At 38.6% G+C, this 12,370-nt stretch overlaps 1 protein-coding gene across 1 annotated transcript in view; it reads left to right on the top strand.

Annotated features, from left to right (window-relative positions):
* Positions 1 to 12,370, top strand: part of LOC109402218 (leucine-rich repeat flightless-interacting protein 2) — a 445,842-nt gene that overhangs the window by 45,017 nt on the left and 388,455 nt on the right. The window contains exon 2 of the mRNA XM_062845229.1: positions 7,164 to 7,896. The gene's annotated coding sequence lies outside the window, so the exon portion shown is untranslated. The remainder of the gene's footprint in view (positions 1 to 7,163; positions 7,897 to 12,370) is intronic.

Here is a 12,370-nt window from a genome sequence, read left to right as displayed (position 1 = left end):
AATATTGTTATAGCAAAATCTGAGAATTTTCTAAGCATGTGGAAAAAAGTTAAACACTATGTGAAATTGTTCAAAATAATAGCAGTGTAAATAAATTAAAAGGTAGCTTTACCTTGAAGAAGCAAGAAATATTTTCGCACGCTATTCGAACAGTTTCCGCCTTGATTACAAGCTAATGTACAAATTTAAAATTTTTAAAATTGTTTGTCAAATTAAAAAAAAATCAGAACAAACACAGCTCAATGACTCATAGGAGAACAAAGTTGCAGCATGTCAAAGTTGGCCATTTTGTATGGAAAACGGCTCTCACTGCTATTTTTTATGAACACAGCTGTATATGTAAATACACCATTCAATAAATATACTGAAACGACAACGTCTGGCTTCAACCCTGATCCTCGGTTTACATCAAGGAAGGCATTTACTCTCTCTCACGATGAGATGGAATCGACGGAGACCGATAGCGACCTAAACGATCCAGATGGGACTGCAGAGCAATCAGTGTTAAATGATTATGATGTTGGATGATAGCAAATGATAGATAGTTGTTAATCGTGAATTTGTAAATAAAGTTTTCGTTGTTATACGGACTGTTACAATACTTCTTCATTGCCGTCTAAAAAAACAAGCTACAAGTTAGAATTGACAAAAACGAAAAGCTTAAAAAATCTTTAATCTCATGATTACTTATAATTTAATAACTTTCAGCTTAAATCGTACTAAAGTATGAATTGTTGAGCAAATGTGCTAGTATTTATTAGTTAATTGCATTTTTTAAAGTGATTTTGTACTTATTTTTTATGTAAAACGAGGGTTGAGTGTTACATACTCCGAGAAAAGGTTCATTTTGAAAAACTGGGAAAAGTTGAAAAATCGTACCGGAAAAAAGACGGGAATTCCAAAACTGAAATTGAGTGGTCACCCTAATTCTAAATTTCATAGGAGTTTCAGAGAGACTTTTGTGATGGTGGAAGCTCCAGAGGGCTTTTAAGATACTTTCAGAAATTTTCCCGAATGAGTTCCTGGAGCTTAAGAGTGCTTAGGGAGCTTTAAAGCGAGTTTCAAAGGAGATTCAGAGAGGTTTTAAGACGTTTTCGGGGTTTCAGTGGGCATTAGAAACAGCTTTCTGAGCTTTCAGGAAGTTTTCAGAAAGAATACAGGCATGTTTCTGGGATATGCTACGATGAAGCTTTCTGTGGATCGAAACCATGCTAAATACAGCTACCCTACCCAAGTAACAATTTAAATTCCTTTTAGATTTGTTTATTTTTATGGAAGCTTTATCATAGCATGAAGAATTCATGAAACATTTATAGTTGTTTTTACCAAGAGAAAAAATCTCCGTTCATATGCGGTTTTTAAGTTTTCTTCAAGTTGATTATGAAAATCGCGCATAAAACAACTTGATTCACTAAGGCATTTAATCTTATAATAAGTTTTAAGATGTATTTGAAGTTATTTTCAACACATAACATCAACAAGTTTTATTAAAAGTTTATGCTTCGTTTATTAAAGTACAATTCATCTGAGTTGTTCTCCTTTAAAAACTTCTTAAAGCTTTCAATTCTTGAGCTAGAGCCTCTACCCTGGAACAAGAACTAAGCGGAATAAAAAAACAACGAACTATCTTATTATTTCAAATAATAAATTATGCAACAAATTGGCTTTCTTATGCTAATATAAACCTCAAACATTTTTGCTCACTGTTAATTTAGCCGTTTTGGTGCTCAAAAGTAATCATATCGACGAAATATTCATTTTATAGCCAAACAAAAATGCGAGTAGCTTGCTGCTGTCGTCCAACCTTCAGCCAGTTAAGGCCACAGCAACTTGAATCAAAAATGAAATGGATACTTACTGTGACCCTTCGCATGCTTATGCTAAATAGTGTAATACTAGTAAATTTTAGTAATGCACTAATTAAATACACGAAACTATAACATAATTGGCACTTCCTGACGCAAAATGTACAGAAACAACTTTTTTAGCTCCAAAAAGGTAAACAAACAATTGTCAAAGGCTGTTACTCTTGAATAAAACGAATAAGTTTCATTTAAGACGAACAAATCTGCCTTAAGATTATCACTAGTAAAAACAATCTTCAATAAATGTTGTAGATTTCATGCAAGGCGACTTGGTTCTATCATTGTTTTGAGGTGGTTTGGATTAAAGGTAATAAAAATTGATGGCGGCTGCATGAGTTTTGTTCGCTTGGAACGGCAGCCATGCTTAGAAAGAATTGAAAAAGTGTCGTAGACTTTTGTTTTTATAGGAAATTTATGTCTTCGTATATTGATGAATGATATTATTTTCGAGGCGCTTTGTTATTTTCGTATGTTTTGGGTGTCATATCAACGACAAAGTGAGTACGGCACGGAAAATTTTGATTCCCTGTCATCAATGATCTGTCAGGCAATTTTAATGTTTTAGCCATTTCAATTAGATGAAAATTAATTCGCAGTTCATTTAACATTTCATCCATGACACAAAACTAGTTCGCATCTGCATAGTGCTTAGGTAAAAGATTTCATTTATTATGCACTATTAGCACTTTTGAGAAAGACAGCTAAAAGATCAACATGCCTCAAGCTAGTCTTGTTAAAGTTTTATGAAGTTCTTATAATCAATCATCAGTGTAAGTACATAAATACAACTAGTTTCAAAGCAGTCTTCAAAAGCAGCCTTGGAGATCTCCTGAGGAGTGGGCCAGATTAGTCTTATGGATATTTTATGCCTATTTAATCTCGGATTTGCAGAACAAAAAGCTTTATTGCTAAGTTTTATTAATCAATCTTAGAAATTACTTCAGGATTGCCACAAAAGTATAATTGTTACTTGGGTAGTCTAGTTTGTTGAAATTCATTGGATTTATTTTAGATTATTCGGGTGATATCACATTTCCCGGAGTGACAGCTTGCGGAATAATATTCCTAATTCGGAAGACATAAAGGCTCTATCTTGGATGCTTTTTGAGTTATTATTGTTTCCACTTGTTGGTCCTTGAACCATTGTGCAGTGATTTCAAGACGTTTCAGAAGATTTCAGGAGGTTTTACGGGAGCTTCAGAGGCGTTTTTCTAGTTAGTCTAGTGGTAAGGCTTTGGATTGCCACTGGAGATGGTGGGTTCGATTCCCGTTCCGGCCGGGGAAAAAATCTGGACTTCCTGGGCATAGTGAGTCATTGTGCTTGCCTCAAAATTCACCAACTCATGCAATAGCAGGCAAAGAAAGCCCTTCAATTAACCTTCGAGCAGTCGCATCTTTGACTACCTGCAGCGACGCCGTGCTCACGCTGTGTACCACATGCGTGCATTTTTCATAGTGCGTGTACTCAGTACACGACGCGACCGCTCCCGGGTTAATAACTGTGGAAGTGCTCAAATAACACTAAGTTAAGAGAGGCTGGCCATGGTCCAGTTGAAACGTCGAGTCAGAAAAAGAAAGAAGAGGTGTTTCAAAACGTTTCATTGGGTTATGGGGAGCTTTTAAGACATTTTTAAGACATTTTCAGAGGGGTTTCCGAAGAAAAGTTTAAGGTTGTTTCAGAGAAGTTTCAAGATTTTTCAAATCGGTTCAGGGGCTAGAATGGGATTTCTGATAAATTATTAGGGGGGATTTTAGGTGACTTTTCAAGGCAGTTTCATGGGGAGTCAAAGGGGTTTCAAGGGGTTTTCAGCACTGGTTTTCAGAGGGGTATAAAATCGTTTCAAGGGACTTTAAGTCGATTCAATACGTTTCAGGAGCTTTTAGGGGATTTGAAGAAGGTTCTGATGGTTTTCAGAGTATTTTTGAGGTCTTTCAAAGACGTTTTTAGTCGTTTCAAGACGTTTCAGTGGCTTGAGGGGGTTTAAGGAGGCTTTCAGGGGGTCCAACGAAAGCTTTCAGGGGGTTTAAGGAGGCTTCCAAAGGCGTTTCGAGAAGCTTTCTTTCAAACGGGTTTCGAGGTGCTCCAAGACTTTTCAGGGGAGACGGCCTTCAACGAAGTTTCAAGGAGTTTTCAGAGTGGCTTCAATGTGCTTCAAGAGAGGTTTCAAGGCACTTCGAGTCGTCTCACTTCAGGGGTTTGTAGGAAGTTTCAGGGGGTTACTAAAAGTTTCCAGGTGTTATTGGGCCTTCAAGAAAATTTCAAGAAGCTTAGAGGTGTTTCAGGGGCCTTTTGAGATTTTTTGAAAATTTTCAGAGCTTTAGGGTGCTTTTATAAAAGTTTCAGTGGGTTTTCAGAGGGAATTTACAGCGTTTCAAGACCTTTCACAATTTTTTTGAGGGAGTTTCAGGAAATTTTCGAAGGATTTTAATGGGTTTTCAAGCTATTTACGGAGAGGTTTCAAGGTTTTCAAGACGTTTCGCGCGGTATCAGGTAGTTGTAGGGAGTTTCAGGCGGCTTTCATGGGAGCCTCAAAGGGGTTTCAAAAGTTTCAGGTGATTTGAGGAGGAAATTGGAGAGCCTATTCAACCCTTATTAGTAATACAGCGATAGACCCCTAGTTACGCTTGTAGATCCGATAACATATTCTCACGGAAATTTTTATATATCCTTCGATAGATAAATAAGATCCCCATGCTGCGCCACTCTCCAATTTTCAACAGCACAATTTTCCAATGTATTGCTCAAACAGCTATTGTAAAACCTGGAACACATAGCGTCCGTTCCGTCGAGGTTTGCGTTTTTTGACAGTTTTCCCATAGGAAATCTGTCAAACTACTGTCACGCACACGCAAACGTATGCATTGTGAGGGGCACATAACGGTTGGTATTGTTGATTGTTGATTATCGACATTGGAGCACGGTTCAATAAGACGAGTTCTGCTGTTGCGAGTTCGAAAAGTGTTTCAAAAAGCATGATTATGATGGTGAACCTGGGCGTATTAATTGAATACCAAGGGTTTTCAAGGGGTTTCCAGTGCGTTCCAGGGGTGTTCCATGGAGTTAAGGAGGTCCCACTTGCATTACAGCGGCTTTCACAGGTTTTCCAGGGGATTTCAGGAGCCTTCAAAGAGTTGTCAATAGGCTTTCTTGGAGTCCCAGGAGTGTTCCAGGGGTGTTTCAGTGGCGTTCCTTGGGCTTCATGGGGTTTCAGAAGCGTTCCAGAGGTGTTCCATGGGGTTTTAGAGACCTTCTATAGGGCTTTATGGTGTTTCAGAGGCGTTTCAGGGGTGTTCCAGCTTTCAGGAGGTTGGGGGCGCATTCATGGGGTGTTACAGGGAGTCTTTGTGGGTGTTCCATGGTGTTTCAGAAGTTTTCAGCGGCATTCTAGGGGTTTTTCAAGGGATTTAAGGAGTTTTAGGAGCGTTCTACGTGTTTTCAATGGGTTTCAGGACTATTCCAGGGAATTTTGAGTGATTTTAGGTGTGTTCCACGATGTTTCAGAGGCGTTTCAAGGGGATCCCAAGTGGTTTGAGGGTCGTTCTAGGAGTGTTCGGTTTTAAACAGTTTCAGGGGCGTTCCAGGGGGAGTACTCCTGATGTCATCTGAAACCCTGAAATAGCTTGAAATCCCAATTAATGAATAAAATAATTAATTTATTAAATTTTAAGAATGATACAGTTTTTCGTGTGCAAGACTGTCATTTTTTTATTGAAAAGCCTTTATAATTTTGTAACAAAATCGATTCCACGATACTGGCAGTCAGGTATACGCATCTATATGAGCCGTTTACATTGAGCGAAAACTACTTAAGATCCAATCTTTTAAACTACTTGAGCATCCGCGTCAATTTCCGACACCTCACTGCCAAATAAATCAAAATATCACTTGCCGCATATTTTCCAAACGCACTTCCGTAGATAATCATCTCCCGCAACATTTTCGCACCGAAAGCCATAGTCAATGAGCTATACGTTCACTCTGAAGCCGCACAAGTGCTGAAAACAACTATTACACGCAGATGAATGTACTTCGTCGGCACAAAGATGGGTGCCGAAGTGATGTCCCATTTAATTTTGCCGGAAGCTCGGCACTGATGCCGGGAATTGGCGCTGGACTGGGTGCAGTAAACTCGTTCAAAATCAGCTTTCCGGCAGAAAATCTTCACAACAGTCACTGTTAACAACAAGTTCACGCAATAAGGTATCTGATTCAGATGGAAAAAGTGAACGAAAACGGTCGTTTCGTTGTGAATTTAGGTACCGTAAACCGGGGTCAAATTGATCTCCGGGTCGAAATTGATCAGACATTTTTCTGTTAGATAAAACATATCTGAAATAGAATCCTTAGAAATATTGTTTAGTATCAGATTCGAACAGCACGATACTTGCAAGGAAACCATTAAAAGTATGCTTTATCGAACAGAAAAACGTCTAATCAATTTCGACCCGGAGATCAATTTGACCCCGGTTTACGGTAATGTACAATTTTGTTTACCTGTAGTGCCGGGAATGGGGTCAAAACCCCGATAAAAAGCTTTTCAGAAACTGTTGATCATTTCGGTAGTGTTCAACAAGAGGCGAATTACCCTAGCACTACTTGTAGCTTGAGATGTTACCTACTTCAATGCTGGAGGAACACAATAAGCTCATAGGTATGTTTGTTATTTATCGGAAGATGAGTATGAGTATGATTTGATGTACTTACGAGAACAATTAGCGATTCAGTTCATCTGCCGGGCATCTTATTCAACAACCTTTTTTTCGGATATTTGCCTCCACAATCTTCATATGCTACCTATAGGAGTTAGAATATTTACTCTTGATTGCTGTTTTTTGTGTGCAAAACATTTAAGTCGTTTGTTATTCCAATGTTTTGTGTATGTCAATATATCACCATCATCACATATATGCCAATCTTTATTTCCCGTTCAACAGTTCTTGAAATCTACTATCAATACATCGTGACCCTTCGTTTGAGAAACTCTAATCTTACCTTACCATAAATGAAGTGCCATATGGATACGACCTCCCCCTACCACGATGGTGGCGTTTGCTACGACTGTACTGTATTACCCAAACCGTTGAATGTTTAATGTGTGTATTTTCTTTCTTCTCTGATTTTTTCCATATATGTCCTGGAACTCCATCTCGCGTTGTGGCCCCACACCACCAACAACAACAACAACACCTCCAACCGTCCCCAACATCATCAACAACAATACCGAAACGCCAACAATCACGACCACCACTCTGACACATCACGACCATCATCATCATCGTCGTCATCGACCGTGGCAGTCAGTGAGCAGTGCACTACCAGTAGGCTACACCACCACCGCAGTGGCACCTTTGGTCCAACGGGCTGCTCACCACCGACCAAATTGTTTCGAATCTCAAGCTAGCTAATTAAATTACCACGTGAGAATGATCGCGCAATGAGCCTCTACCACGAATCTCAATCTCCGGAGCATCACTCAAACCACTCAACCCAGCTGGGCTCGATAGTTTGAACACACTTCTTCTGTGATTTAATCCGTGCGATATTGCATTTCATTTGTATTTATTCAAAGAAAAAAAAATCGAATGTTGATACGTTGTTGCATTTTAAGTTTATATGTGTAAGTGATTGTGAATTGGTTTTCCCGAAAGGAAAATAAGTGCGTTCCAAAGGAAGCGCCTTCAGTGAGAGAATTGAGGAAACTCCGAAGGTCAAGCTGTGTACATAGTGTGAACCGAAGGAAGAAAAAAAAAACGAAAAGTTTCAGTACGTGTCAGAATCGCCGGTTCGATCTGACCGACTGATCACGAACGGCGGTTGGGTGACTGATCGAGGATCGGAGTGGACAACGGTACGGAGGAGGAGGAGGAGGCGGAGTAGCAGTCCTATTAGGTGTAGTACGCGTGGTTGTTGCTGTTCGACAAGTTGACGACCGGAAGCGATACGATGGACAGTCCCGGCGCTGTGGGAAGGCGTCGTGGAAACTCGCGAATCAATGCCGAAGATCAAGCGCTCGACCAAATCGCCAAGGAGGTAAGTGGTGTTTCGATTTCTCTTTTTTTGAGGCTCTTTTTTTCTGCGACAATATGTGTTACTTTAGGTTTGTTGAAGGTGGCTCAATCTAATTGATTGAGGTAAATATTTCAAAACATGTTCAATGAAACAATAAGGATTGAACGAACCTGCAGACCTGCTAGGGTATTTGCAAGATACTTCAAAGAAATGATTTCATTATATTTAGAAATCATTGGAAAGTTCTGGCATGTTTCCAGAATATTTCCCTTCTAAGATGCAAAGTTCATGTAGATTTGTGACATAATCCTAAAAATCCTGTAGGAATCTCTGTAGATACTCTGGAGGAGTCTCGGAATAAATCCCTGTAGGAATTCCTGGAGTAATGTCGGAAAGCATTCCTGGAGGAATCCTACAAAAAATCCTGGATGAATGCTGAAAGTTATTCCTGCAGGAATCCTGGAAAAAAATATGAAGGAATCTCGGAAATAATTCCTAGTGGATCAGAGTTAAAAAAAATGCCGGAATGATGCTTCTAGGTTCTTTTTGAATTGTGACATAATCTCAAAATCTCTGAAGAAATTCTTAGTGGATTCTCGAAATATAATCGTGGTGAAATGCCGAAAACAAGGATCGGTATATTCGCCTCACTCCATTCATATTCACTCCTCTTTGCTGAAGCGAATCGAGAAAGAAGCAGCAAACGGATCGGCGTGATCAAACACGCAACCCCATCACCAGTGGGAAGCGATGAGCCAGCTGCTTGACATGAATATTCGTTGCCATTCGTCGCAGTCTGGATCGCACGCGAATGAATGAATGGCGAATGGTGAAGAATGCTGGTGAGCGATCGAAGCGGCTATTATCATAAGTAGAAGAGATTTTTTGCATGTAATGCACACATTTTTACTGTATTGTTGCTGAAATGCTAGATTAGCAAAGAAAATAATTCGAAAACATCGAAAATTCGTATGCACAATATCAATCGCATCACTCACGAATCGTATTCGCTTGCGATGCGAATGTGGACGAATGAGTAATTTCCAAGTGTGGCTTCCCACCGTTCGCTGGAGTTTGCTGTCGTCGCTGACAAACATACACACGAACTAAAGCGACAACCGTTCGCTGCTGACTGTCTTCGAATGTGGAAGAAGATGAAAAGTGGAAATCAGGAACCCTGGCCGAAAATCACTCCTGAAGTAATCCTAAAAAATCCTGGAAAAATCGTGAAAGGAATTCCTGCAGGAATCCCAGATAGAATTGCTGGGCGAATCCTGAAATTAATTCCTGGAGGAATCTTGGCAAAAAACAGAAGAGAATCCTGGAAGAGTCCCTGAAAAAAATTTCTGAAACTCATAAGGAATTTCACATAAAAGCCGGAAAAATTACTTTCAAATGGAGAAAAATGCCGGAGAGGTGCTTCAAAGTTCTTTTAGAGTTGTGGACATAATTTTAAACATGCTGGAAGAAACCAAGAAGGAACTCCTGTAGGAATCTGTAAAATTTCCTCGAGGAATCTCGGAATAGATTCCTGTAGGAATCCTGGAAGGAATTCCTGAACCATTCAACCTTTCAAAAAAAAAAAAAAAAATTGGAGAAATCCCGAAAGCAATTTCTTAAGGAATCTCTGAATGAACTCCGGAAGAAATTAATGGAAGAATGTTAAAAGGAACCCCTGGGGATATTCCGAAAGGAGTTCTTGGAAAATTCTCGGAAGCAATTCATGCAGTAAGCTTTGTTTAAATTTCTGGGAAAATCACAGGAAGAACTCCTGTAGGAATCTCAGAAGCAATCCCGAAAAGATCCCGGAAAAGAAACCTGAAAGAATCCTAAATTAAATTTGTGGTAGAGTCCCGGAAGGAATTCCTGTACAAATATCGGTTGAAATTCCCTTTTGAATTCATTTAGGTGAAAACTACAGGAGAAATCCCGGAAGAAATCGCGGAAAAATCCTAGAAGCATCCCGAAAAAGAAACCTGGATGATTTCAGTTAGAAATTTCTGCGGAATTCCAGATGAACCCTTGTGGGAATTTTGTAAGGGAACACTTGGAGAAATACGTGAAGGAATTTCGAAAATAGCTCCGGAAGAAATTCAAAAAAATAACCTTGAAAGAATCGCTGAAGGAATCTCTGGAAAAATACCGTCAAGGCGCCATTCACCGTGTGCCTTCGAATATTTTTTCATTACTTCCATATTATTATTGAATGATATGACAATTTCCCTTCAATTTCACCAATACAACACTAATGTATTGTTACCATGTCAAAACGCTCATTGGAAACATTTAAAAGTATTATTTTGACACTAAAGTGTGTTTACATGAAGCGGGTTTCTGCTCGTTCACTGCATTCATAGTGAAAAAACGAAAACTGCGCTAAGGTGATTTAACCGATAAACTAAATGTTGTAACGATTTTATTTCACCAGAAATTTCCGTAGGAATAATGCTGCGATATTATTCCGAGAGAACATCTAAGAGAAATTCTTGGAGGAATCACAAAAAGCAATCTCTAAAGGTTTCACGAAAGAAATTCATGGAGGAATCCCAGCCGGCATTCATTGGAGGATTCCATTGATTTAGTCAGAAGTAAAATTTCTAAAGAAATTACAGCAGGCTTACTTAGAAGAATTTAGAGAAGAATTCCTGAAGAAATCATTGGTGTAATCCCTGAAGGAGCTGTAACGACGAATTTCTGGTGGAAGCATAGCTCTGGAAGCATTTCTAAACAAATGCATTAGGAAATCCTTCATGAGGATTTCCTGGCAAAATCCTCTTGGAACTGCTCAGGATTCCTTCAAAAAATCTACTTGGATTCCTCCAGATATTTTCTGACGATTTATCCAGGAATTTCTCTTGGGATTCTTCCTGAGATTCTTAAAAAAAATCTTCCTGTGATTCCTTTATGGAGTTCTTCAAGGATTTCTCTAGTAATCACAGAAAAAAATCTCTTGAAGTATTTCTGGAGAAATCATTGCTGGAATTTCTGAATGAACTTTGGGAGATTTTACCGGAGACCTACTAGCAGGAATTTCTGGACGAATTCATAGAGAAAAAAAAACGACTTTTTTTTTACGTGATTTTATTTTGCACGACTTTTTTACACGATTTTCTCGAAGTTACATGACTCTTTTTTACGTGATTTTGGTCATTTGCGAAAGGACAAATCGTGTAAAAATAATGACCTTTGGACGCATCAATCGCGTAAAAACAGAATTGAGTGTATACCTTCAGAAAATTTTGAAGTAATCTGTGGAGAAATCACAGTGGAAATTTATGGACGAATCCTCCCGGATTTCCTCCAGAAACTCCTCCTGTGGTTTCTAAAAGAGTTTTCTCGAACATTCTTTCAGAAAATTATTTTAATTTATTTGATTGAGAAACAGGCTCTGCTTCAGTTGGGGCGTTATGCCAAGAAAAAAGTAAAGATTTAACAGATCAATTTAAATATACAGAACAATAGTTACTTATGTAACGAGTCGCAAAAAGTTGATTTTTTCAGCGCGAGTCGTACAGAGTGCTGAAAAAATCGAGTTTTGCAATGAGTTCCATACAAAATTTTATGCAATGATTTTTTTTATTATACAACTCATTCGAGTTGCATAATGTTCATAATGCAACTGAAATGAGTTGCGTTATGAACATTAGGCAACTCATTTAAGTTGCATAATGAGCCAGTTCGGAAAAAATGCTATTATGATACCAAAATGAGTCATATAAAATAGAAATTATGACACTGAATTGCATAAACTCTCTTTTGCAACTTGGCACTGTAATATTGTAATTTATACTTGCCGTTTTAATTTCACTACGGCCTACTTTTCCTCACTATAAAAAGCAGTTGCATTATGATTCATAATGCAACTTATATGGGTTACATTATGAATCATAATGCGATTGTTTGGCCAACAACCTGTGTTCCCACGTCAAGAGCTTGAAAAACTGTGACGGTTATAGCACAGCTTACTTGATTCAAGTTTTTCGTCTAGCTTTATGGAACACGTGGGTGATCCCGTTCAACCACCAGGAAGCATGATGATTCTGATGTAAATGATCATATTATAGTGATTGCTTTTCTCATTGCAAAAATGTTGTATGCAACTCGTTGCAAAACTCGATTTTTACAGCACTCGTCATATTTATCCAACTCGGCAAGCCTCGTTGGATAAATGTACGATTCGTGCTGTAAAAATCATCATTTTGCAACTCGTTACATAAATAACTAATCCTTCTTGATCTTTTTTTTTCCATCACATTAATGTAAACAACAAATAATGGACATAAATGCCGGCTTCCTATCATAAGACATGCAGCTATCGGACGCAACAACTGTATCTGAGAAAATGGTTTTGAAATCCTGCGTAAAGAATAATCTATAATGAAAGAATAATGTGTATGAAAATTAATTCCGCTCAAATGCTTTCAACGATCAATAGTTCGCTGCTTTGCTATAGGGCACTGCACGCTGCTGAAAGGTTGCAAAGGAAAACATTTCT

Source organism: Aedes albopictus, chromosome 1 (genome assembly GCF_035046485.1).
Source record: "Aedes albopictus strain Foshan chromosome 1, AalbF5, whole genome shotgun sequence".
Lineage (NCBI taxonomy): Eukaryota > Metazoa > Arthropoda > Insecta > Diptera > Culicidae > Aedes > Aedes albopictus.
This window is presented reverse-complemented; position numbering and strand designations above follow the sequence as displayed.